Source organism: Asparagus officinalis, chromosome 9 (assembly GCF_001876935.1).
Source record: "Asparagus officinalis chromosome 9, Aspof.V1, whole genome shotgun sequence".
NCBI classification, from domain to species: domain Eukaryota; kingdom Viridiplantae; phylum Streptophyta; class Magnoliopsida; order Asparagales; family Asparagaceae; genus Asparagus; species Asparagus officinalis.
In genome coordinates, this window is record NC_033802.1 from 52,149,367 (window position 1) to 52,175,158 (window position 25,792).

Genomic DNA, 25,792 nt, shown 5'->3' on the forward strand with positions numbered 1-25,792 from the left:
GGTAGCGGCACTAAGGGCTGGTGAGGCTGACTCCTCTCTCGGGGCTCACTTTCGTAAGAGATCAGAGGATCGAGCTATTACTTTCTTCCAGGACACGCTTGCTGACAGCATCAAATCTGTGCTAGAAGGGGGTTGCCCCTTCGAGGAGTTCAAGGAGGTTCTCAACTCCAACATGAGCTTCCGCTGCCATTCCATACTATAAGCGTCTAGAAAAGGCAAAGCGGGCTATTCAGAAGCTATTCGCCCTCCTAGCTGAGGGCTCTGAGATCCTCCATCTTGCAACCAATGAGCTCCAAGCAGCTATGGAGGAGCGAGAACGTAGATTAGAGGAGATGATGTCATTGGCGACAAGGCTGAAGGAGGAGTTGAAGCACATCATGGCTGAGGATGAACGGGTAGGCAAAGAATGTCACAAAGCTAACTCCAGCGATATATCCAAGCATGATCGTTAGACCACAACACCGAAGCCAAGTCACACGCAACGAAGCGGATTAACAAGGCGACGAGGTTAATGAACCGCACACAAACAATGGAATACATCTAATCGCGTGCCCAATCAAGCTAACGGGTCGATGAATCAACGAGTCATCCAACCGTAGAGTCCACCACATCAAACAAGATCGGGAGCGGACTCGAACTCGAACACCAAAGTGGATTTACTACCAAATCAGGATCCGAACTGCCAAATCAGAGTCTAGATCAACAATGAAGTTTGGATAAACTGCGAAACCAGAAAAGGGGCAAAGAAACAAACACCTGGAGGGCTCGGCCATAACTGAGCCACTCCTAGGTGGCTCGGCCAAAGCCGAGCCACCAAGTGAGAACTGAACTTTGGAGCTTTGAAGACTCGAACTTTTCAGATCTAGTTCTTGACGATCATCCACGTCAAATAAGGCAGGAGTTCGAGAGAGATCAGATCTGAGATCTACACGGTCATCCTCCGGATCAAAACTTGGTTTTTGATCCCGAGAAGAGTATTGATTTCGCTTGGTCGATTTCGATTACTTAGGGCTATTATTTCCTTGGTGAAATAATCCCCTCGGCTGTTATTTCCTTCGTGAAATAACACCCGTCATACCGTGTAGATCCGATCGGATCAAAATTGCGCGGTGGTCCACGGATTAACCCCGGTGCAGGCAAAGAACCCACACAAGCAAGAGACCGCAAAACAGGATCTTGTGATTTGTTCCAGAAAAGGAAAGTTGTAATCTTTTAAGATTTTCTTTTTTTTTATTTTGTTGTAACCGGATCTTATAAAAAGACCGGATCTTTTGTAACCGATAAACTGTTGCTCAAGAAGACAATGACATTCTCGCTGCCGAGATCGTTGCGTCCCAGCCGCGGATCTCGATCCCGATCGAGGAGGAGGTCGAGTATGAATTTGACCAACAAAAGTTCGAGAAGTATCTGTCATCCTCGTCCGGATCCACCTCCCCCCCTCAAGTCCAAGAAGTTCTCCTCTAGGAGAAAAGTCCGTTGCTACAAAGAAGTGCATAATACTAATGAAGATCTCACCCCAATTGATGCTAAAGTTGCATCGGGTGAAGCTCCACCGACCTCCAACCAGGTCAAGTCTGTTCTTGCCAATTCCTCCGTCACTGAGGGAGTATTGACTCTTTCAAAGAGAGCCTGCCAGAGGCGACGTCAACGCTTGGCACGACAATTCGCGAAGGTAATGGAATCCGCTGATGGGATCCGTTATAACGCGAATCTAAAGAACAGGGGAGGCAAACAGCCTCAACAACTGATGAATGGCAGCTCCTCCAAGCCGCCAATGAACGAATGGATCCGTGTCAAACGGAATCATTCGACACTTGAAGAGTGCATTCGCAAGCACCACGCACTGCTAGCGCAGCCACGGGCTCAAGTCCAAGAAGCCCGCAGAAGACTGCAGAAGGAAGTGGCCAAGAAGCCGCCACCAATCCGCCAAGTATGCAGGCCAAAGTCTGAAGCGGCGATTCATGCTAAGTAACAATCATTGCAGCCTTCAACGCAAGTTCAACCTCCAATGAACCAACCTAAATCACCGGTAATTCTAGTAGCTACTCCGAGAGATCCCGCAGAGTCATCCCGAAGAAAGAAGTCAGTTTTGGAGCGCCTCGGTCCACTTCCCGATGAGGGATGCAAAGCTCCAGCTCAAGAACGTTTGGGCCCGATAAAGAAGCCCCGAATGACTCAACATGCTGGGAGTCGCCGCCACCTTCAACATGACAAGGAGTTCATGGCAGCTACGTGCACCAATTTGTGCATTGAAGTCCAGGAGCCCATTGAGAACTTACGCCCATAAAGGCATGTTTCGAGGCGCGTGACTCTTGAAAGCCCAAAGAAGGCAGTTTGCCCTCAGAAGGAAACATTGTAGTCTGATAATGATAACATTATACCTGAGAAGTCATGCCAACACACGATAGGTTATTCTGACCTTCAAGCTGACGAGTTGTACTATCGTGTTAGGAGTACGAGTAAAACCAGGAAAAGGAGTCCTTGAGAACTAGAAACTCAATGCCCCTGTTCCAAACTCTTTCGGGCAGTATTGTCTGAGTGCAACTTCATCAAGATAGTCCCCGAAAGAATTTCGGTTTTCGAAAGGCTCAGTACCGAAACGCCAAAACCAAGGCCGAGGCGTTTCCGACAAAGAAGAAAGGTAGTTGAAGATGGAGAATTTCCGAGGGTCACCACTAATATGACTAGCAAAGGGACATCAACACAGGATAATCCCGAGTCGATTTCGGAAGCACCCCAGCGTGTAACACGTCTGTAGTCTGGAGCCATCATACGAACAACTTATGGTAGGATTCGGACAAGATTACCTTCAGAAGATGAAGAATCGGATGCTTGCTCTGCGGTCGCATCAGATAATACGGTATCCAGCGAGGAACAACCCCGCGAGTCACTTATGATAAGTGCGGAACAAGTGGCCAAGATGCTCGAAGAAGCCATGGCTAAACAACAGGAGAGCTTCAGGTTCGAAATGCAGATGGCCATGCAGAATATGAGAGAAATGCATGACCAACAAATCCAAGCACTGACAAACCAGCAAGGCGAACCAAGTCGTCGTAACCAGGTTAATCAGGAAGATGAGGACACAGGTGCGAATGAAGCTTATAATGCCAATAATCCTCCCGTCAATGCAGGGGGTGGTAACGAGAATGCTAACGAAAACACAGGTGAAAGTTTGAAGATTAAAAACCTCGAGAGCAAAATCAATACGTTGATTTCCGTCCAAGAGATGAAGAAGACGGGCATTCCTTGTCCATACCCAAGAGAATGGGAATCAATCCCGTATCCGGCGAAGTTCAATCTAATTAACTTTACACCGTTTGATGGGAAGGGTTCACCCACTTAGCATTTGATTTACTTCAAATCATACCTAGGGGTTATCTCTGGTAATGAGCCTCTGATGGTACGGTCCTTCGTTAGCACTCTTCGTGGAGCCAACTTCGATTGGTATCACCGCCTCAAGCCAGGAAGTGTGAATAGCTGGGACGACATGGAGAATAAATTCCTCACTAACTTCTTCGACGACGACACCGAGATATCCATCGGGTCGTTGCTTGACGAGAAACAAAAAGACGGGGAATTGGTTGATACCTTCGTCGAAAGGTTTCGGAACAATGCGATGAACTGTCGAGACCCGATCACTGAGGAGTTCATTCTCTAGACTTGCCACAACAACCTCGCATTGGACGTGTTGGAAGCAATGGGGACAGCACCATCCAAAACATGGAAGGATTTGAAGGTCAGAGGTGAGCAAGCCGAGCGATTCCTCAGAAGGAAGAAAGCGGAAAGAGGCCAACATGCGACGAATGCTCCAAAACAGAATTTCGTCCCACGAGGGAAAGCTAAGGCACATGCTAATGCAGTTGATGCTAATCAAACTTTCCAATTGCAACCTCAGCAACAACCGCAGCAACGAGCACCACAACAATCGTAGTCGCAATGGCAACAACGGCCTCAGAAGCAGAAATCTTTGGAGCCAAGATTTCCTAAAGTGTACTCCTTCAAAGATGACGAAGTTCCCGGCATCTTTAAGTACCTGTTGGAAAATAACAAAATCCAGCTGCCGTCGATCGTGGATCAAAAAGGGGCTAGCAAAGTGACGGATCCAAAGTATTGCGCATACCATAGAGTGGTCCATCACCCTACAATGTCATGCTACCATCTCAAGGATAAGATCCAAGCATTAATTGATATAGGCATCATAACCCCGAAACAGCCCAAGAATGTCGTAGCAAATGCAGTATCAATTAGCTTTGGATCAGTGCCCACACCATGGTTTGAACCAGAATGCATCACCAAAGTAGGAATGAAGATAGTGAATGACGACCCATATGGGCAACGCCAAAAAGGACTTGCGCCACACACAACCCCAAATGGCGAAATCCTCTGGGTCCATCCTGATCTTATTGAAGACGATCAGTGGGCGACTTCCTCGACCAGAAAGGGTAAGGGCAAGTCCTGCAATGCTACCTCCGCGATCTTCGAAGAGGATGGTAATGAAGATCCTACATTCCCGCTCTCCGAAGAAGAATAAGAAGTCTTTGCCGCTAGAAGCAGAAATCAGTATCACTTCAACTATCCGTCACCTAGTGATCAGTTAGTTGATCAGGTAGTGACTAAGCTGGGACCAGCCAGAACTCTCACGGAGCTGGGTGTGATTACGACTCCTAGACCGGTTGAAGAAGCTCGACGACAGCCGGTTAATAAACAGAAAGAAAAGAAGCCCCAGGAGGTTCAGAATTCGAAGCAGTCTCGTTTCAATCGTCCAATTGGAAGAGATAAACTAGAAAGCTCGAACGCTCTGCACATCTTCAATATTATGGCTCAACTAGCTAACATTCCAGCACAGATAACATTGTATGAGTTGCTACGGCTGTATAAAAAAACCAGGGAAGCCTTGCAAGAAGCCTTGGCTAATTCAGAAGTGTTCCTTACTCAGATCAAGGCGGTACCTGAAGAGCCAGAACTGTTAGTTCAACACTACAATATAGCGGCTAAAAACCTTCCCTGCATTACCTTCACCAAAGAGGATATGCAGACGAAGAATTCGAACCATGATCGACCCCTATATTTCATTGGGTACATTGGCTCCAGCGAAGACAACCGAATCCAAGTGGATCCGGGTTCCGCTGTGAGTATTATGCCGCTTCGCTTGATGCATAGCCTCGGCATTCCAGTCAGGACACTGTTATCTATGGATTCAATACTAGCGGGTCAAGACCCTTGGGTAAGATCCGGATAAAATGTCAAATGGGTGATTTGAAGACAGAAGTCACATGTTATGTGATCGATGCCGAGACTTCATATAACTTACTATTGGGTCGGCCTTGGATCCATAGTAACGTTATAATCCTCTCCACTCTCCATCAGTGTTTGAAATATGTCGACACTGATAATAAGGTTAGGACGGTGGTCGCGGATAAGCAACCATTCAAAGGGTATGAGAATTATTTCACTGATTCTCTCCTTTATGGTAACGAATCCGATAATGAATCATCGGCCTATGGCACGGACAGCGGAGAAGAAGCTGATACCGAAGCCAGACTTGATTACAATGGAGGTTTTGTTTTAAACGATATTGTACCCTTGGTAATCAATCTTGACGATGAACAATCGTCAGATGACAGTTGTAACTGGCAACTTGCCAATAATGAAATAAATGACGATTTAGAGTACTCACTATCTCTTGATGATGTAATAAAAGGATTGTATGATAATCCCGATTTATATGCGCCGCTTCGATCGTCCTATGTAGCAAAGAAACGCCTCCAGCATTCTTTCGGAACAACCCTGGTCATCCCTGCAAAAATAGGAGGCGAAAGAGAAATGATTTACGGTAAAGGAGAGGGTTTTCCATTACCAGATCATTTCTTAAGGGAAGATGAGAATGATGACAAACCTAGTCTGCATTTATCTAAGTATAGTCCGGAAGCACGCAAGCTCATGGAAAAACAGGGATATGATTTCACACTCGGAGAAGGTTTATACTTCGATCGAGGTCCCCATATTCCAGCCAAAGCGGCATATGTACCAAAAGGGAGACCGGATGATTATTATAAATTCAGACGAGGATTAGGGTATGTCACTTCTTCAGAAAACGAATGTTGCTGGTTAATCAATAACCAATCATCTGAGCAATACAAAGATGGGTACCCATCAGATTCCTCGGAATGGGATTCCGATACAAGTCTGGGGGAAGTATTCAAAGCCCTAATGACGAACATGGCTACAGCTGACCCGTCCACAATGGAGACAATGTCGCAATGCACCGCCTCGATATCAAGCCGGATGCCAAACCTGTCAAACAACAATAAAGACGGTTTCGTCCGCAGATTATGGAAGCCATTGAGGCAGAGGTTAAGAAATTGATCAAATCAGGATTAATCCGAGAGGGGCAACATCCAGACTGGCTAGCCAACATTGTTCCAGTCATGAAGAAGAACGGTAAAATCAGGATTTGCATCGACTTCAGGGACCTGAATACGGCATGCCCAAAAGACGACTTTCCTTTCCCAATCACGGATGTCATTATCAACAATACGTGCGGATTTGAGAGAATGTCTTTTATGGATGGCTTTTCAGGATATAACCAAATCAAGATGCACCCAGATGACGAGAAGCATACAACGTTCAGAACGCCCCTCGGTATCTTTTGCTACACGGTGATGCCTTTCGGTCTAAAGAATGCAAGCGCCACGTACCAGCGAGAAATGACTAAGATTTTCCAAGAACATCTCAGGAAAACAGTCGAATGCTACGTTGATGATTTGGTTGTAAAAAGCCGCAACAAAAAAGATCACATCAAGGACTTGAAGTCGATGTTCGATCTCATGCGGAGTCATCAATTGAAGATGAACCCCACTAAATCCTTCCTGGGAATGTCCAGCGGAAAATTCCTTGGATTCGTCGTCACCACTAAAGGTATACATATCGATCCTGATAAGGTGAAAGCGATACATGAACTACAACCCCCTAGAAATCTAAGAGAACTCAGAGGATTGCAAGGGCGTTTAGCTTACATCCGGTGGTTCATCTTAAATCTTTCTGGGAAGTGTCAACCATTCTCTAAGCTAAACAAGAAAGGTGTGTCATTTATTTGGGACGACGCGTGCCAAAAAGCACTCGAAGATATCAAAACATATCTGACGAATCCTCCTGTTCTCGTTGCACCAAAATCAGGTAAACCGTTCTTGATTTACCTCAAGGTGATGAACCACTCAATAAGTGCTTTACTAGCACAAGACGATGATAACAGTCACGAACAGGCAATCTATTACCTAAGTCGGACCTTGGTAGGCGCCGAGTCTCGATATCTGATGATTGAGAAAGAATGTCTTGCATTGATATTCGCAATACAAAAGATGCGGCATTACTTGGTTGGACAGACGATTTACGTCATTTCTAACGTTAATCCAATGCGGGTATTTATGACACAACCGGCCTCTATGAATTGGCGGTTAGTGAAGTGGGCCATTCTCTTGTCCCAATATGATTTGCACTTCAAACAGCAGAAGTCGATCAAAGGACAAACGATTTGTGATCTTTTGGCGACAAATCCGACAACGGATACGACAGAAGTATATGATGACTTGCCGGATGAAACCCACGAGGTTACCACTACATCGCACCAACAAGTATGGTAATTATACTTTGATGGTGCTTCGAGGGCAGTTAATGTGGCAATAACCCCCGGATGTTCTAAGGTCTCCTCCGGAGTTGAAGTTGTCTTAGTTTCCCTAAGGAAGCATGTGATGCCTCGGGCTTATTCACTGACTAATCCATGTTCCAATAACGTAGACGAGTACAGCGCGCTTCTCATTGGACTCAGTTTCGCCAAGGAGCTGGGGGTCGAATATCTCAAAGCTTTTGGGGATTCTCAATTGATAGTCAACCAAGTCCGTGGAGAGTATGAAGTCAGGAACCAAGACTTGATCCCGTACCACCAAGAGGCCATCAAAATGGCAGATTCTTTTGAAGAATTCTTTATTGAATACATCCCTCATCTCTAGAATGCTTATGTGGATGCATTAGCAGCACTAGCGGTATCACTTGCGCAGCCTCCCGAAATTGAACTATTAGTCACAGTAAGGACGCATCAACTCTGCATACCCATATACAATATGGATATTGAAGAGGAAGATGATAGAAACATAAGCGCCAAGGAGGTGAATTCAACTCAAATTGGGTCTGAGTCCCGAGATTGGTGTTTTCCTATCATTGACTACGTCCAACATGGTATTTTGCCAGAGGATGTAAAAGAAAAGGAATCACTCCGCCGAAGAGCACCAAGATTCTTCTATAATACCGAGACCCATACATTATACCGTTGAGGGTACGATGGTTTGTTACTCTGATGCCTTTCGAACAAAGAAGCAGAAGAAGTTCTTAAGGAAACACACGAAGGAGAATATGGTGCGCATCAGCCCGGTCCCAAACTGTATGATCGCATCAGGAGAATGGGATATTTTTTTTGCGAACAATGGTTCATGATGCAATCAAATATGCCCGAGAATGTCATGCCTGTCAAGTACATGCAAATTATATGCATCAACCACCGGAGCGTTTACACACGTCAACCACATCTTGGCCATTCGAGACATGGGGTATGGACATTGTCGGTCCTATTTTTTCCCCTTCAGTCAAAGGTGATCGATTCATTCTTGCAATCATGGATTACTTTTCAAAGTAGGCTGAAGCGATTCCGCTTAGAGAAGTGAAGACGAACAACGTCATCAATTTCATCAAACATTATGTCATATACCGACATGGCGTGCCAAGACGAATCATTCAAGACAACGGTCTACAGTTCATAAGCAACGCTTTCGTCAGGTTTTGTGACAAGTTCAAAATTCAAGATATTTCGTCAACAGCTTATTATCCCGCCTCGAATGGATTAGCTGAGGCTTTTAACAAGACGATCATTAAGATCCTGTCAGAGCTCGTGAAGACCAATAAACGAGATTGGGATGATAAACTTGGTGAAGCACTCTTGGCTTATCGTACCACCATACGCACACCTACAGGAGCTACCCCATATTCGTTGGTATACGGATGTGAAGCTGTGTTACCACTGGAAATCCAAATCCCATCCCTTCGGATCGCTCTCGCAACTGAGATGATGATAGAAGAACAACATCAGAAACGTCTCGAAGAACTCGAAATGTTGGATGAAAAGCGCTTGGAAGCTCAATAACACATTGAGTTTTATCAAGCCAGAATATCTAGGGCTTTTAACAAAAGAGTCCGACAGAGAAGCTTCAAGGAAGGAGATCTGGTCCTCGCTGCTCGTCGACCAATAATCCTCAACTTCAAGAAGAAAGGTAAATTCGAACCCAAATGGGAAGGACCGTTTGTGGTAGACACAGTCTACTCAAACGGTGCATATCGCCTGATTACTCAAGAGGGCGCCAGGCAATTAATACCAATAAATGGGAAGTTCCTAAAAAAGTATAACCAATCCTATAAAAGGTAAGTTTATCTAGATCTTCCAGATTCTCAGAGTGGAGATCCCACTTCTAGTTTCTTTTACGCTGGAAATAGAATATAAAATTCTTCCTTTCCAGAATCAAGGAATAGAATATAAAATTCTTTCTTTCTTGTATTCGGGTTCGCCTTCACCCTAAAAGAAGACCAGGAAATAGAATATAAAATTCTTCCTTTCCCACACCAACCTTTTCCAAGAATTTATCAATCTAGAATTCATCCTAGGAAGTCTATCCTGAATCCTAAGCAGGGATAAGTCTGCGCCTAACACACGCTGCCGGTTTAGTCTTTCTCCGTAGAAAAAGACACTAGAGTTCGATTATGGGGTATCCTATCTTGAAACCTAAGTAGGGATAAGTCTGCGCCTAACCCGCGCTACCGGTTAGTTCTTAACCGTTAAAAAGAACACCCGCCCACATATTCAACATTGTGGCAGGTTGTTATTAATAACACCAAAATCCATGTCTTACACACATGGGGAATTTCATCCTGAATCCTAAGAAAGGATATGCCAATGCCTAACACGCGTCGCCGGGGGAGTCTTTTACTGGCCAAGAAGACACCAGAACCTGATTCTGGGGACTTTTATCCCGAATCCTAAGTAGGGATAAGTCAGCGTCTAATACACGTTGCCGGGTAGCCTATTCCCGTAACAATGGTGAAGTCTACGTATTCGAAAGTAGGGATAAGTCAACGTCTAATACACGTTGCCGGGTAGCCTATTCCTGTAATAATGGCGAAGTCTACGTATTCGAAGTCGTAGCAGCGAGTCTAAGGGAGTTCATTCCGTTAGCACAACGTTACATGCGGAACGGATTTAGACAATCTGCATGCTAGCCCGACTCAAACGGTAGTCGGTAAAGGCTAATCAAATCCATTGAAGGCTGGGGGTTAGCAATAAATCCTAAAGTCAACGCCTAACACATGTTGTCGGGTAGCCTATTCCCATAACAAATGGTAAAGCCTATGTATTCGACATCATAGCACAAAGTCTCAGAGAATTCACTCTCTTAGCACAACGTTACATGCGGAACGGATTGAGACAATCCGCATGCTAGCCTGATTCAAACGATAATCGGTAAAGGCTTATCAAACCCGTTGAGGGCTGAGGGTTTGCCAAAAATCCTGTGAGTATTGTGGTCAATCATTTCAAACAGAATGAGAAATCACAATAAAGATAAAGATAAAACCATTTCCACTAAGAGGATCAAAAGTCAAAATATTCAGTAAATAAAATCATACATCAAGCCTATGGCTAAAAATCTGCTGACTAAACTTAGACAGCTTCTCATCATAACTTGCCTAAGCTCATCCTACAATTCAGCTCTGACGGTCTCTTCAATGGGGACTAAAGTCTTCACAGCAACCTCCTACGTCTCGACCAGCTTCTGCTTCAAAGATTTCAACTCCTCAGATAAGGTAGTGTGGGCTTGCTGATCCTGTACCTTCGTCATTTAAAGGATACTCAAAGTCTCCTCTTCTTCACGAAGTCCTCTTCGGAACTGTTCTATCTTGGTCTTGCAAGAGGCAATAGAAAAGTCAAGATCGTCAAGTGAAGATGATCTAACAGCAAGGTTGGCCTCAACTCGGTCTACCCGATCCCGCTGCACCTGAATCTCGAACTCAACAAAAGCTCGTGTATCGCGCCATGTCTGTAAGCGAGCATCCAAATTAGCAGCAATGAACGAAGAGGCACCTGCATCCCGGAGCTCACGTAACATCTGAAGCTCGTGCTCCAGGCAATCAAGGTCATCAATTATAGCCTTCGCCAAATCCGGATATCCTGCATCCCTTATTGAATTTATTCTGGGATCAAGGAAAGGCTTAAATTGGTGAAGGAAAAGTCCGCCGTGGAAGAGTTTGCCAATCATAGTATTCACGAAGGAGAAGAAGGAACGGACTTCTATACAGATGACGATCTTCTCAGGATCGTTGTTTGATAACTACTCCTTCACGAGGACATAAAGCCGAGAAGAAAGCCCTACACAAAAAAAAGAAAAATCCGTCAAAAGCCTTGATGAGGAAATAAATGACATTTCTCAGTTGCTTAATTTATACCTCCTTCCCCTTGAGTCACTGGGGGTAGTGGAGGTGTAACCGCTGTTGATGTATCAGCTGATGTAGTTGGTCTCACAGCCGGCTCAACAGGATCAGTCTCGACAAAAGCTTCTGTCAAACACAAAACGGAATTCTCAGATTCATCACATTATAGCTGCATTAGTCAAAAAATGGCTAGTCCTATAATTAACCTGAGAAGAAGCACGTACCTTCAAAAGGACCATCCTCGGGATTCTTGGGGAGTGTAGACTCAGGAAACATATCTTCAGGCAATTGGTCATCAATCTTAGGAGAGCCATACATGAAGTGGAGCATAGGAGTGTCCACAAGCAAACCTTCCTCGTCGAAATCATCAGTCGAAAAACCTGACACAAGAAAATATAAATGTGAAAGAAGAATAAAGAGACTATGACCAATGGAGATGAGTTACCTCCTACGGATGTGTTAGCCTCTCTACTCCCAAGGTTCACGTTTGCCCCCTGCAATTTATCTAAAAGAGCAAGAAGCATAGACACAATTAAGAGAGGCACGAATTTTGAATCGTTCAACTCCTTTGTTTGCCATCTAAAGGGTATATTGTTAATGGTAGATGTACCTGGATTCGCTGAATCGGGTCCTACATTGATAGTCTCCCTAACGTCGGCAGCTTCTGCAGGCTTTTCTACCTGGTGTGATAAGTCAGGCTCACCAGAAAATACAAAATCACGAGGAGCAGGATCGAGACTCATCTCGCCTTCCCCACGCTCTCCTATATAGAGATGGAAAAGCATGAGTCTGAAGTTCTGAATGATCAAGAGGATGGTCTATAGGGTAGATGTTACCTCCGTCGCTAGCGGGATCATCACCAGCCAAATCCATCTCAGATGCTCGCGGATCTGCACGTGGCTTGTGGGGTAGTCTCGCAGCTGGGACAACAATCGAAGGTCTCGTCTGAGTAAAAGGACGGAATTCTTCTTCCTTGTCAGCCACTGTCCCTGAAACATCAAACAGTTGTCAAGATTGATAACTCTGGAAGACAAAGGGAAAAGATAGGTGATTAACCTCGCTCGAAATATTCCTCGTAATCTTTAGGATATCCGCCTGAAGCCTCTTCAGTAGAATTGAAGGTCTTTTTTCCTTCTTCGTTAATTCGACGAGTCTTGCTCCGCGTCCTCTGTGACCGAGCATCTTCCTGAATCACACGAGAATCAGCCTAAGAAGCCTCCTCAGCCACTAACTCTACAATCAGCTTCACGAGGACGGGTTTGTTAGCGGCTAACAACCACCTGCAGCTTAAGAATGTGAGCTTTAACTGACGCTCAGCACTGGGGAGACTGAACTTAGCACCAGTACAGCCCGTCACGGTCCACAGCCATGCTCGGAGACCGTCCACCAAACCGCCATGAGTCCGAAGCTGCTGACGTGGATTCCCGACATAAAGCTGATCATAACCAAACTGGCGAGCGAATCGGCAGGGTAGATATGGCTCTATGAAACACTGATTCCTCACCCGGAAGGTCAGATAACTCGGCCTAATGTTCATTAGACAATTAAAGCAGCCGATATCTAAATGAGTTCGATGCCCCCCTCGGCCTCTCCTCATCAGTCAAACACTCGCCATATTGGCTGAAGAACTGCGGGAAGCAAGTGGAAAATACCCAACACTTGTCGACCTGTAGCTGCTTCCTGACTTCAAGGAATCCTCGCCCCTCCTACCTGCCATTCTCAAACAACTATAGTAGGGGAACAGAGGGGTCTGTGATGTTAGGTACCGACATCATATCAGAACGATGAAGGATGAACCAAGCCATCAAATAAGTGTATGGAAGCTCCACCTTAATAAGAGGAATCCGAGCCGACGGTACACCTTCTTTCTATGTGAAAGCACTAGAAATCTGTCGAAGCCCTCGATGAATGTTAGCTACCATCACCGGAAGAAGCGAAAGTTCCTTTTTGTAGGCAAGCTGAGCCGCTGGGTAGAGCACTTCCAATGGCAAAATATCACTGGACTGATATGGGACCACGCATTTCTTTAACCAGATAGCGAGGTAACCGGCAAGAAGGGTCATCGGCTGAATCGATGTGGTCGCATGCCATAAGAATGATTTAAACTTGGTCCCTGCAGGAAAGCCACTCTCGGGACTACTAATGGTATAGGAGTGAGCATCAATCTTCTTTAGCAGACCATTAACCTCTGAAGGAGTAAGCGTTGCCAGCTCACAAATAGCCTCGCTAGAATTGCTCTCTAGATTTCTGAACAAATAACATGCGAACTGCCTCAGGCTCACCTGTGACTTAGTCCTCTTCGCTAAAGGCTCAGACTGCGCCAAAGCAATATGGTAGTGACATGTGAGATCCCATAAAGTCTCATAGCGGTTGGGCATACGGTCCTTCAGCTGACTCAATTCATGGTTGGAGGGAAAGTATTCCTGATATAGCATCTGGCCCATGGGCAAACCAGAAATCTTGTGCATCTCATGGAGAGCCAAGCCCAACTCTCCGTGCTTAGTCAGAAAAGTGTTTGAATCCGGGTTATAGAGCTTGTACAAAGTGAAGAAATGTTTAGCACTGACCGATAAACCAAACATGGTGGAACGAATAGCTGCATATAGACCACAAGCGTGCAACTCCTCGCTCCATCAGCTTAAGACGTAGTTCGTCATACGAGCCCACCAAAGCTTGTCTGAAGAATGGACCCAGCCATAGAATCTATGGCGCAACGCAAGCATCTCTCGTCCTAAGGTGGCGAGACAATTCTTCAAAGTAGAAGCAGAAGCAAGAAACTCGTTACGCGGTGGTGCATCCAGCCCTAATACTCCAGGACGCAATCCAATGATATGACTCCTGCTCGAACCAGGAGCTGCCTGATGAGTAATATAGCCACAATGAACACTCTCATGCTCCTCCGTCAAACGCCACGACATCTCCCGTGTCACGGCCTGACACCTGAGCTCAGTCAATGAGCGATGACGAGAAATCTTAGGCAAATATAGAAAACCCTCGTCATCTTTATGAAGGCACTGCTCGGCATCAATAAACACTGCATCAGGATCTTTAACAGTGTCACTGAATAAAAAGTTAGTCTTCCTAAGAGGCTGAACAGAGCTGGTATCCTTCACGAAAGGCGCATCAGTAATCAACTGTCGAAGAACTCGATGTCCACCTTCCTTCACCACTTGGGCAACCTCTGTCAACGTGCCCAAAGCAAACTGAGGAGTAAGTGGAATAGGTGAAAAATCATCGGAGGTCGAATAATACTCGTCACGACGATCGTCCACTGCATGAGATGAGAACGCTCCAGAGGGATATTCCATTGGAAACAAGCAATTAAGCGTTTGTTAGTCTCAGTTATAAAAGGAAGTTGAACTCATCTTACGAATGGGTAAGATAAAGTCACTGCCTTATAAAGGGTGAGACGATTTGGCCACATTGTGCATTCATAAGATAGGGTATATCAACAATATATCACTGCCTTATAAGGCACAATGCAGCTTCAAAGCGCCCCTTTATTTACTTTGAGATATGGTTTTGACCAAGCAAAACCTATCTTTTAAAGCGTCAATCCTCACCAAGGAGAATCAAGGCTCTTCCTAATTGTCTCACCAAGGAGAACAAGACGGGGAAAAAGGATTAATCTACAAATTTCAAAATACGCCAAAAAAGAGCTCATCATTGTACGAGGGAAGCACGCCATCAGCCGACGCAGTAGGGGATTGACCTCTCAGGATATGCGACATGGTGATCTGCAAAATAAATCAGGGCATCAAATACAAAAAAAAAATTCGGTTAGGGTGACAAACTCTAACCCTAAAATTTTACCCCCTCTTTTTATTGCATTTAAACCCCTCAGATCTCCAAATTCTACCCCCTGAAATATGAGCTCGGGGCGTCAAATCACAACCCTAACCCTCATATACAATCCCACAAATTCATATACTGAATTAAACATGAACTATGCTAAAATTATGGAAGATTTACCTGAGGAGAAGCTCGAGAATCCAATAAAAATCAAATTTGAAGGAGGCTCGAACCACGTGCTCGAGGGGCCTAAGAGAAAATTTTATATGGAGATTTTGAGGGATTTCTCAGTCTAAGATCAAGAGGAAAGATAGATCTAAGACAAATTTGAAGGTTTAAAGGAGAAAGAATGCACGAGGGAAGAGAAAACTCCAAAAAGGTGGAGAGGGGGGCCGGCCCTAAAGAGAGGAAAATAAAGTCTTTTATAGTGTTGAACCAGCCTTGAATCGGACCAGACCAGACTGAACCGGATCAGACCAAGTTGAACCAGAACAGACCAGGCTAAATCAGTTCAAAGGAGGCTGAACCAAGCCAAACCAGGCTGAACCAGACCAAACCAGGATGAATTGGTCTGAACCAGGCTAAACCAGTCTTGAACCAGTCCTAAACCAGTCTTGAACTAGGTTGAACCAGTCTTGAACCAGGTTGAACCAGTTCTGAACAAGTTTGAACCAGATTTGAATCAAAATTCAAATTGGAGCTGAACCGAGTATCGAAACGACTTCAAATCAACCGATGGTTCAGTCCCTTATATATTCATTCCTCTCCCACACATTCGGAAGGGTCAGAAGATTTTTTGAGCCTAATTACTGCCTTTTTTGGGTTATTATCAGGCCGGTTCAGTTCATTCGGACATGAAAAGCACTCCGAAAAGTATACGAGTATAAACTGCTTCTTAGTATTCCAATAAGGTATACGAGTATAAACTATTCCCTAATTTTGTTGAGAAGTTTCTGGAGAGTATTTCTCTAAAAATATTCTTAAGGATAACTCAACAACACTCCGAAAAGTATAAGAGTATAAACTTCTTCTCAAGACTCCAGCAGACGTACGAGTATAAACTGTGTCAAACACCGGACAACGCGTGACTCCAGCAGACGTACGAGTATAAACTGTGTCAAACACCGGACAACGCGTTGCAAATGAAGACTCAACACCAACAATCTATGGTCGGTTCTATGTTGAAACAGCAAACACGAGCTAAAGATCAGAAAATCAGGAATTGACTTCAAGTTCAAAATTCTGACAACGGTCAGACAATAAATGCAGCACCGGAACCCTTGTAGATATTCGACAAAGCACCGAATAGCCTGGAGGATTAAAATAATCAAGAATAGAAGCCATTCCAAGGTCCCGTTACACCGATTGAAGGTTGGGACAATCATATCCAAAGTATTCCAGACTCTTCTATAAAAGAATGAGGCTAAAATACTTTGGAGAGGGTATCTGTAGGTGTATAAAACTGCTTATAGGTCCCTTAACACAGCTCGGCACGGTGATTCGATGAACCAACGAACCATCGAGCTATATATCCAAGCATGATCGTTAGACCACAACACCGAAGCCAAGTGACACGCGACGAAGCGGATTAACGAGGCGACGAGGTTAACGAACCGCATGCAAACAACGGAATACAACCAATCGCGTGCCCAATCAAGCTAACGGGTCGATGAATCAACAAGTCATCCAACCCTAGAGTCCACCACATCAAACAAGATCGGGAGCGGACTCAAACTCGAACACCAAAGCGGATTTACGGCCAAATCAGGATCCAGACTGCCAAATCAGAGTCCAGATCAACAATGAAGTTCGGATAAACCACAAAATCGGAAAACAGGCGAAGAAGCAAACACTTGGAGGGCTCGACCAAAACTGAGCCACTCCTAGGTGGCTCGACCAAAACTGAGCCACTCCTAGGTGGCTCGGCCAAAGCCGAGCCACCTAGGTGGCTCGATGGCCGAGCCACCCAGTGGAGCCACCTAGGTGGCTGGCCGAGCCACCTAGGTACCTAGCTGGCTGGCAGGGCCCAGATCTGAGCCCAAATCTGGTTTGAGGTGCTTATAAATAGACTTGAAGGCTCATTGTTGAGGAGGTTGGATTTTTGGTTGAACTTTTGAGGTGAAACTCTGCTAGATTGAGAGCTAAACTTCGGAGTTTTGGAGCTTTGAAGACTCGAACTTTTTAGATCTGGTTCTTGGCGATCATCCACACCAAATAAGGCAGGAGTTCGAGAGAGATCAGATCTGAAATCCACACGGTTATCCTCTGGATCAAAACTTGTTCTTTTTTTATCCCGAGAAGAGTATCGATTTCGCTTGGTCGATTTCGATTACTTAGGGCTATTATTTTCTTGGTGAAATAATCCCCCCAGCTGCTATTTCTTTTGTGAAATAACACCCGTCATACCGTGTAGATCAGATCGGATCAAGATTGTGCGATGGTCCACGGATTAACCCCGGCGCAGGCAAAGAACCCACACAAGCAAGAGACTGCAAAACAGGATCTTATGATTTGTTCCAGAAAAGGAAAGTTGTAATCTTTTAAGATTTTCTTTTTTTTTTTGATTTTGTTGTAACCGGATCTTATAAAAAGACCGGATCTTTTGAAACCGATAAACTGTTGCTCAAGAAGACAATGACATCAATGAAAACAATTTTTCCCGCGAACATCCAAGACTTGCTTTCATGCTCTGAAGCGGATATCCGCTGAGAGGGATTGAACAGGCTCGAGCTTAAACATACCCAACGGATTCGTGAGGCAGAGTCATGACTGAGAGATTTGTAATGTGATTTGACTTTATCATTGTACTTAATCTCTCTTAATGAATGAAATTATGCTTTTGTTTCAATCATTGTTCTCTGTATTCCATACGCCTGCACACGTCCTTCCCTTTTTTTAGTAGGTGAGTGAGTTCAACATGGGTTAGGCCTAGCCACCGTTGGCTCCGGACTGGACGAGTTCTACTCGCATGCGGACTCGAACTGGGCGAGTTTCAACTACAGGCCAACTTGAAATAGGAAGTTACAACATTCGTTGCTTTCTTCAGAAAAAACCCCAAACTTCCTCTTATTCCACCTGAGATGGCACCGAGAGTAAAAGTGGCCATTCTGAAGAAAGGGAGGAGGGCTTCCTCCTTCACCGCCACTGAGTCTGCTGCCGTCGGAGGAATTTTTGCATTTAAGCTTCACGGTAGATTAAAGTCCATGCGAGCAGAGTAATCTCACAATTTTAACCACTCTGTTGTGTCATGCTGTTTGAGAAGGGGTGCTGGCCACTGAGGAGCCTACGTCCAAACCTATCTTTGTTTCGGATGATAAATCCGAGAAAGCCGCGACTGCGTCTGCCTCCCAGCCTGCTTTTCAGCCCGAAGTAGGGCTTTGCCCTGAGGTTCCGCCTATCGCAACACTTTCTTGCAGCCAAGAAGCTATCCCTTCATTAGAGAATTGGAGAATGCCGCAAAGCAAGTGATCTCCATCACGCCGACTTGAAGTAGTCCCTCTTGGATCGTGTGGCCAACCTTAGGCGGCAGGATGAATCCTGACTTGCTACGTGTTGCCTGATGAGGTTGCTTCACTTAGAATCACGTCTGACATGCCTGGAACATTTCCTACACATGGATTTGATGGCTGACATTGAGCAGTTCAGGTCTCATGCTCAGCGTCGAGGAGCGTGGGAACAGGAGGTTTGGGAAAGGAATATCACCGACCTGGAGTCCCACCATGCTCAACTGACCGGTCGACAGCGTTTACTATAAGCCATGATGGATGCTTCCACCTCCAAGATTGTCCGCTTGAGGGCCGAACTAGAACAAGAAGAGACGGCGTTGAGAGGGCTACAGTTTGAGAGTGGGGGAGCTCGTACAGCTGCTGGGGAGGCGACTCAAAACCTTTAGACGTTGTGTCAGGAGGATGCAACTGTCGCCTCAACCTTTGAGGCCCGAGTCTAGGAGGAAGCGGAGGACGAGGCTCGGGAGGATCATGTAAGGAGGGTGGCCACTGCTAAAGTGGAGCTTGCATCTTTCACTTTGCTGGACTAGGCTCTTAGGCTTGAAGTTGTTTTATTTTCCTTTCCAATGTAGTGTTATGACTCAACTGGCTGTAGAGTCATAACTTTGTTCAAATGTATTGCCCTCAAATTAGTTAATGGATGAATCTTTATGCTTTGTTAGTTTCCCAATGTGTCTGTGCATATGCTCTTCCTTTTTGTTATTGCCTTTTGAACTCTAATCGTAGGGCAGGTTCAATCCGTAGTTGGACACTGATTGCGGGAAGCAATTGAGCCGTAGGCGAGCTTAGGCCTGCGCGAGCCATGTGTTAATTCGCGGCCTTACATGCTTGTCAGTTAAGACAATGTGGGTGCATCACTTCGTATTAAAGGCAATATAATGAGGGCTCTTCGTTTCCCACGCTCGATCTAGGCCGTTGGCTAAAGATCTAGTTCACAACTATCAGATCTTGGCCGTCCACACGAGGTTCTGAACCGCCTTGCCTCCTTTGTGACCATTCGATCTGAACTACCGAATCGAATGATAGGAGTGAACTTGGGCTGTTATATAGCATTCCCCCTCCCTGTCGGGGAGGCCACAACATTCGTCATCTCTCCCGCATTCAGGCTGGCACCGCGAGCGAAGGTACCCCTCTTGAAGAAGAGGGGGAGGGACGATGAGGCCACCATTGCCGACATATCCGCAGATGTCGCTAAAGATATTCCCCTTTTTAAACATTTTAATTGTTAATCGACGCATGAGCATGACGCGTTCATGATTTTGATTTCTTTTGTCAGCACCAGAGGGAGTTCCGAACACGAAGAGGCCGGAGCCTGAACCCAAGCGCGCGGCCATGCTCGTTTCACTACCCGCTCCTCAGCCAGGAGTGGAGTCTCACCCTGAGGCCTTCTCTGCCACTGCATCTGATCGCGGCAAGGAATCTATTTCCTCAGGTTCTGCTAATCTGCAGATGCATGTTCAAGGATTAGAGAGTGCTGCGAAGTGAGTGATCTCCCTCATTGACCAAGGCCGTAGCACCTATGTGGATCTCAAGCAGCTTCTCTTAGATCGTGTGGTCGACATTCGGTGCCTGGGCGATTACAAACTCGCCATACGCTATTCGATGAAGCTTCTCGATCTAGAACTACTCTTAACAAGGTTAGAGGATTTGTGGCATGCGGATCTGGAGCCAGACGTAGTGTACTTCTCATCTCTAGCTCAGCGTCGTGGGGCATGGCAACAAGAATGCTGGAGAAGGGACATAGAAGACAAGGATTTTCTCATTGCTGACCTAGACACCCGACGATGCCTGTTGCAAGTCAAGGTGGAGGCTACTATTTCCTCGATTATTTTGGGGCACATCCCGCCTACCGAGGGAGAACTGACTTTGAGGGCCTATGTATCCTGAGTGAGACTATCCAAGGTGCCCTTGTGAGGGAGAGGCGTATTCTTCCAGCGTTGCACTAAGAAGACGCTACAGAAAAACGCTTCTTTAGAGGCGAGGATTACGCAGGAGGCGGAGAACGAGGCTCATGGGATCCAGGCAGAGAGGATAGCTACCGTTAAGGCGAAGCTTACATCTTTTAGCTTTTTGGAATGAGCTTGTAAGATAGGAGTAGATTCTAGCTATCTTGTTCGATCTTTTGTTCCTAATGTAGCGTTATGACTTTTTTGATTATAAAGTCATAACTTTGTTTGAATGTCTTGTTTTGAAAATTGCTGACGAATGAATTTCGCATTTTCTTGATTTCTCAATACATTGTGCATGTACCCATTTGTATTGCATATTGATGTCCAACACTTAGCTCTTTAGTTGTGTTGGCAATAGTCTATCCTGAGTCCAAGTGAAACCATGCCATGGACGAATTCATGCCGCGGGTAAACTCAAGCTTAGGATAGTTCCTACAATAGGCGGACTCAAGCTTAGGCGAGTTCAACCCGCAGGCGAACTCAAGCGTTGGCGAGTTTGTGCCACAGATGAACACAAACCTTGACGAGTTCATGCCACAGCCAAACTCAAGCCTTAGAGAGTCTATGCCACAGGCGAACTCTCTGCAACAAGTGGAGTCGGGTTGAATGAGCCACACATCCTTCCATGGACCCTTATGCTTGCCCGCTAAGGCGATGTGGGAACACCGCCTGGAATGGCTTCTTATGCTTTTGATTATTTTTGGTTTTGCATTCATAGCCTTTCTTCATTTTCTATGTTAGTCCATGCTTAGGACTTTTAGCAAATCCTTGGTAGTCAACAAACTAGACTCTCCTTTACCGACTGCTATTTGAGTTGGGCTAGCCACGCTGTTTCCCCCAGTGTGGTGAGTCATCGAGGAGCTTCTTCTAGGCTTTATGCTAATATTTCTCCTCTACCCTTGGCTTGCTCGAAGCGTAGGGTCGGGTTAACTTCGACCGTTATGTTGTGGTTAAGCTGGACCACTTATCCCAGAACAGTCGATCACCTATGTAGGTAGTCGGGGTAGGGTTTGAGCCACGACTCATCATTTGGTAGGTCGCCGCTTGAGGATTGATGAGCCACATCGCTTGGTAGGTTGCTATCGATGACACCGTCACTCAGGGGAATGACGGATTAGAAATAATCAAATTATTCAGGGACGTGGGAGTATGACGATTGATTGTTGTAGGAGCCATCGCATTGTGGGCTGCTACCCATCGGTTATTCTAAGGGAGTATAAGAATGTTCGAAATAGGTCAGGTAGTTCAGGGACGTAGGAGTGTGACAACCGACCGGCATAGCAACATATCGCATGGTAGGTCACTACTTAGGCCATGTTACTCATGGGAATAATGGGGCTGGCCATCAGAGGTGATCATTAACAAGATAGTATTTTGTTACGATTGGAGCAACTATAAGGACCTGTCATCCTTTTGGAGAAGATTGGCAGGTTGATTTTGCCAGAGGTAACGGTTAACTTGACAATTTTAGGTGATCCATCGTCCAGTTGAATAAGACTGGTGGAGAAGTGACTATCATAGGTGGAAACTACCTTGGTAGTTGGCTTTAGCCCTAGCTAGTGGAGGGTCAGACCGAATAGCGATCTGGGCCATCCCTAAGGATATTATATGTAGTATCCTCTGGGGTTTCCTACAAGAAGCGACTCATATCCATACTTATATCAGTGTGTATGAGGTAGGAACGGTTTAGCCTCGCGTACCGATTGGAGGATAAAGGGGCAGTTTAGACTTATGCACTCGTGGGAGTATAAGGCATAGTTTAGACTCGTGCACTAGCTAGAGTTGAAAGAGGACTAAGGATAGTACTTCTTTAGGAATTTGCTGTTGATAGGCATCATGATCTTATCACCATTCGGTTTGACGAGGCGGTATTCGAATAAACAGTCTCTGTTACGAACAGTCCTTCCCACTTGGATTAGAACTTGCCCTTCTTCTTGGAGTTGAGAATCATTGGTCATAGAACAACAAGGACCAGCTCTCCTTCCTTGAAAGATTGATGCTTGACTTTCTTGTCGAAGGCCTTGGCTATTTAGGCTTGGTAGAACTTAATGTGTTGTTGAGCTTCAAGCCGCTTCTCATCTAGCGCTTCGAGCTCTGCAAGACGCCGTCGATGGCAGTCCTCTATCATCATTCCCATTGTGAGGGTGATGCGAAGGGATGGGATCTGGATCTTAAGAGGAAGTACGGCTTCGCAGTCGAATACCAATGAGTAAGTCGTGGTGCCGGTCGGTGTACGGACCATCGTGCGATACGCCCATAAGCTCTGGCCAACCTTCTCATTCTAATCGCATTTGCCACTGGATGTCAGCTTGGTTAGGATCTTGATGATCGTCTTGTTTAAGGCCTCGGGTAAACCGTTTTCCAAGGGATTATAAGCCGTGGAGGCAAGGTTCTGTATCCTGAACTTGTCACAGAACCGGGTGAATGTATGACTGACAAATTACGTGCCGTTATCATGAATGATTCACCTTGGAATGCCATATCAGTATATAACGTAATGTTTGATGAATCTGATTACGTCATTGGTTTTGACTTCTCTTAAGGGAACAACTTTGGCCTAATTTGAAAAGCAATCAGTGATCGCCAGGATGAAGTGATGACTTCTTGCTGATGGCAGAGATATTGGTCCAATAATATCCATCTCCCATGATTCGAATGGCCATGAAGTTATTGTCAGGTGTAGGTCTTCAGGTGGCCGATGCATGTAATTGGTATGGATTTGGCATGCATGGATTTTGCAAGCATGGCAGCGCCTTGCATACGCGACTGCATCGCTGACCATCCTGGGCAAATAGTAGCCTATCCTTCATAGGTGGTCTCATAGTTTAGGACCAGGCTGATGGGTCCCACAAATACCATCATGGGCTTCATGCAGGGCTTCCTGTGCTTCTGTCATCGAAAGACATCAAAGTAGCACACCATCATACAACCTATGATACAATGTCTTAGTAGTGGAGTCATAGTAGAACCTAGCGACGCGCTACAAATGACATTCTCTGTTCCCTAACGGCCTCGGGTTAGCATGATCGTATAAGATGTATCGATGGATCAGAAATGCCAATTTCTTCGGGTCGGGTTGGATCAGGGCTTGATGAGTGGTGTTCACTTCTAGAACATCTTCCGGCCGAAAGAGTCATCGACTCGCGACTGTGACACGCTGGGTCATCCCCAGTGGCTGAGCTAAGTTAGCTGTTAACGATGTCAGGGTGTCCGCATGTGTATTCTTAGAGCGAAGCACATGCTCAATGCAAAATCTTTTGAATGACTTGACTAGTTCGACAACTGCTTTGTGAAGCAGGATCAAATCATCGTTCCTTACTTCTTATTCTCCTGTCATTTGTTTGACGATGAGCTGAGAGTCATCGTAGGCCTCAAGGTGCTTTATCTCTAGTTCCCTAGCCAATTCGAGTCCGATGAGCAGCACATTGTACTCAGCCACGTTGTTGGTGCATTGCTCCGTCAGAGAAAAGGCCCGGGGCAATACATGGTTTTGTGGGGAGATCAAGACCACCCCCACTCCCACAACGATAGACCCGCTCGTGCCAATGCGAGAAGCGCCATCGAAGAACAATTGCCATACTTCCCCAGGAGAGGTTGTGTTGACTTCGGGAGTCTCATCTGGCAGATCTTCGAACAAGATAGTTCTCTTCTCCAATGGATGACTGGCCATAAGGTCGTAGATGGCTTACCCCTTGACCGACTTCTGTGGAATAAAGTGGATGTCGTATTAGGAAAGCAGCAGCCCCCATCTAGCCAGTCGCCAGTTTAAGGCTCCGGGTTGTGTCATGAAGACCCAGATGCGATTTAGTCAGGAAATGACATGGATGGTCTGGCCAACCAGGTAGTGGCTCATCTTTTGGATGGCGAATACCAAGGCTAGGCATTCCTTTTCAACCATAGGGTACCATCGTTCGGCTCCCTACAAAGTCCTGTTTAGGTAGTAGATGCCTTGCTCATGGCCAGCATCATTGTTTTGCGCCAGAAGAGCACAAAGGGAATGCTCCATGGCCCGTATATAGATGAGGAATGGCTTCCTTGAGACATGAGCCGTCAAGACGGGTGGGTTAGAGAGATAATCTTTGATCTCGTCGAACGCTCATTGGTAGGGCTCGTCCCATATGAAAGACATGTCTTTCTTCATTAATTTAGAGAAGGGTTGGCATTTACCCGAAAGATTCGAAATGAACCTACAAATATAAGCCAATCGAACTTGGAGACCCCTTAATTCTTTGAGATTCCGAGGTGGCTGTAGTTCTTGGATAGCTCGTACCTTATCGGGGTCGATGCGAATTCTCTTCATCATGACGACGAATCCAAGGAATTTTCCGCTAGACATTCCTAAGAATGACTTCGTAGGGTTCATCTTGAGTTAAAGAGATCACATGAGTTCGAACATTACACTCAGATCTTAGAGGTGGTCGTCTTTGCTACGACTTTTCACGACCAGATCGTCTATGTAGCATTCAACTGTTTTGCATAGATAGTTCCGAAAGATCATGCTCATGGCACGCTGATAGGTTGCGCTAGAATTTTTGAGTCTACGAAACCTTCCTTTTCTTAAGGAGGTAAGCTACCACTAATAAATATAGGCTTGGGGTTAGCCTCATCGCCTATGTTTATCTGGAGGATTTCATCCTCGGTGGGCGGTTCGCGCTGCTCGAAGTGACTGTTCCATTGAGTATTGATATGATGGTCCCATGCCTCATCGTAAAGTGGGACCTGCTCGTCCCCTGCTATTTCGGTGGGATTGGTCATGGTCATGTTGATTGTGAGGTCTTGGAACAAGTCTCCCACACTGACATCTGAGTCTCATGCCGAGGATGCTGATGATTGATCATCCGAGCAGGCGTCATCAAAGTCTTTACCGAAGTTACAAAACAACTCTGATGAGGAGAAAGTGTAGCCCAACCCTCTTCGGGTCTTAGTGAATTAGTTCGAGGGTCTGCCTTTAGGAACATAGGCGGGCCGGATGACCATCTTCCGCCCCCTGCTATATCCATCATTATGCATTTCGCTATTTGA